The 2879-nt window shown below is 42.2% G+C and overlaps 1 pseudogene; it reads right to left on the bottom strand.

Moving 5' to 3' along the window:
- Positions 1-467: 467 nt before the first annotated feature.
- LOC105498667 (transcription factor BTF3 pseudogene) lies at positions 468-956 on the bottom strand (annotated as a pseudogene).
- Positions 957-2879: the final 1923 nt, after the last annotated feature.

Below are 2879 nucleotides of genomic sequence, written 5' to 3'. Positions count from 1 at the left end.
GGCTACAGAGTGAAACTCCATCTCAAAATAAATAAATAAATAAATAAAAATAAAAATAAATAAATAAATAAAAATCAAGGTGCCAGCAGATTCAGCATCTGGTGAGGACCCTGTCCCTGTTTGTTAACAGCTGCCTTCTCATTACATATTCACATGGCAGAGAAAGGAAGCTTTTGGGTCTCCTCCTCTTCTTCTTTTACTTTCTTTTTCTTTTCTTTTTTTTTTTTTCTACACAAAGAACTTTATTAAGCCTTGTTTCAAACTTTATTCCCAGGTTTCTTTGGTTTAATTAGCTGCAAAGAATGAACTGTGTATAAGCAAAAACTGAAAAGAGCTGCAGTGTCCAAGGGGCTTGGGCTTAAAGATATTAGAGATCTAGATTTTATCAGGTCCATAAACAAACATTTCTTATAAAATAGCAGCTCCCAGTAACTTCTTCAAGTTTTATCTTAAGAAGTTGACTCAATTCAGTTTGCCTCATTCCTGGAAGCCTCATCCAAATTGTCCACAAGCTCTGGAACTTCATCATCATCATCCTCTCCAGTAGCAAGTGGTGCTTTTCCACCTGCAGATTGTTTGGGCAGAACTTTGGCCAGTCTCCTTAAACCAGTCGGACTGTCTGCACCAAGCTGGTTTAAGACACTGGATAGCGTTTCTGTCAGCTGCTTTGTCTCAGCATGGCCTATAATGGTGAAACTGTTGGCTGCCAGAGATATCTGAACCTTAGGGTGGTTAAAGTGGATCCCTGTTCCTTGGTTTGTAAACATATTCACCTCTTCAATGCCAGAGATATTGTTTACCCCTCACTTCTTTAAGGAGAACTGAAGTTTTTGATCATCTGCTGTGGCTGCTCTATGAACCACCTTCTTTCTGTGAGCAGTTCCTTTCCCACCAATGCGCATTCGTGCCTGCAGTTTGGGGAGTTTTTCCTGGTTCATGATCATTTCTTTCTTCATGTTGGAACGGATAAGGGGCCGAGCAGGAGACTAGCGTTGGTCCTCAGGGGGTCTCGGCTGGACCAGCTGAGATTAAGCGCACACATGCTGGAACGCAAGATGGCAGGTCTTCCTATTCTTAAAAAGGCATTAATCCCATCATGGGGGCTCTACATCTGTCACCTCATCTAAATAGAATGACCTCCCAAAGGCTCACTTTCTAATACCATCACACTATGGGTTTAGGGCTTCAACATATGAGTGAGGGGGAGCACATGAGCATTCAGTCCATAAGACAGAGATATGTGTTTTGCCACTTATTATGTGTGTGATCATGGTCATGTCACTTAACCTTAGTTTTCTCACCTACAAAATGAGTCATATTTTATAATCTCATACAGCTCATGTGAAGATGAAATGGGATAACTTTTTTTTTTTTTTTGAGATGGAGTTTCGCTCTTGTCGCCCAGGCTGGAGTGCGGTGGCATGATCTCTGCTCACTGCAACCTCCACCTCTGAGGTTCAAGCAATTGTCCTCCTCAGCCTCCAAAGTAGCTGGGGTTACAGGGGCGTGCCACCACGCCTAGCTAATTTTTGTATTGCTTTAGTAGAGATGGAGTTTCACCATGTCGGCCAGGCTGGTCTCCAATTCCTGACCTCAAGTGATCCGCCCTCCTCGGCCTCGCAAAGTGTTGGGATTACAGGGTTGAGCCACCACACCCAGCCGAAATGGGTAACATTTCTAAAGTGTTTGATGATGCCTTTTGTGTAGACAGCTATTATTAGGATACTTCTCTGAGTACAAAGTGTTAGTCACTCTTTACGGTTCTTCAGTATCATGGTGGTCAGATGGGTTGGAAGAGCATGCTGTCAGTAGGACTCAATGGAACATGAAACTATTAATTGTGTCCACAAGGCACCCTACTTGGAAAGGTGATTTGTCAGCACTGAATCCATCTACACTTGCTAGATTCTGATGAGGATTAGGGATGTAGTCAGGGATTCACACAATGCTAACTGACCAGCAGGTAGGTCAAAGTCGTGGACTTTGTTTCATTTTTATCACATTCTTACCTCCCAAGGATACTAGAGTCCAGAGACCTGATGCAAGAGCTTTAATTCTAGGGTCCTTCTGCTTCCAAGATATGGAGTAGTGAATGGGCTTCCGATGTACTCTTGCAAATGAACTTTTCCTGTAGAGAAGCTTAGAGTGTCCTCAGAGTCTCAAAGGGGGTCTGTGACCCAGCAGACATTACAAGCCTCTAACCATAAAGAAATGTCTAGTATTTTCCATAGCATCCTCCTCATCTAAATTTCTTTTGACCTGTGCTTTTTAATTAAAATTTTTATTTCTCTTCCCTAGGAAAAGATTAAACTTTTTGGGATACTCACAATCTAAAATTGAACAAATGAATATATGTACTTTTTTTTTGGAGGAGTTGTTAATTAAGAAACAGAGAAGAGCTATCTGTAAGTTAGAAAATAATGAAAGAAAGAGAAGCTGCAGTCATTTTCCACAATTTTAATATTGCAATGTAACCTGAACATCCTTGGCCTTCACAGCCAGTGGGTGTAAACAAGGTCACAGGAACATTAGTAAGACCTGAATTGAGCATCCTTATTATCCCTTCCTGACATATGTAGGACCCCAGCTCATCTCTAATTTCATGAATGTTTCACTTGTGCTCAGGAACAAGTCCATACATGTTCTAATTTTGTATCGCTACTGAAGTTCATTACTAGGAGCCATTGTATTGTGGTTCTTCGACATAGCCACTGTGGCCAGGATCTCCAGTGGGAACGCTACTTCCTGGCACTTCTGCTCCACTGCTGTGCTGAGATTCCTGCCAGATGCCATCCTGTGCTGTGCAGAGACTGGGGATATGCTTGTCTCTTCTCTAAGCGGCAATCTGGCACCTAAGCTCCATAGTGCTATTGTGTACG

Source organism: Macaca nemestrina, chromosome 14, assembly GCF_043159975.1.
Source record: "Macaca nemestrina isolate mMacNem1 chromosome 14, mMacNem.hap1, whole genome shotgun sequence".
Taxonomy (NCBI): domain Eukaryota; kingdom Metazoa; phylum Chordata; class Mammalia; order Primates; family Cercopithecidae; genus Macaca; species Macaca nemestrina.
Note: the sequence above shows the minus strand (reverse complement) of the source record. Positions and strands in the feature narration are given on the sequence as shown.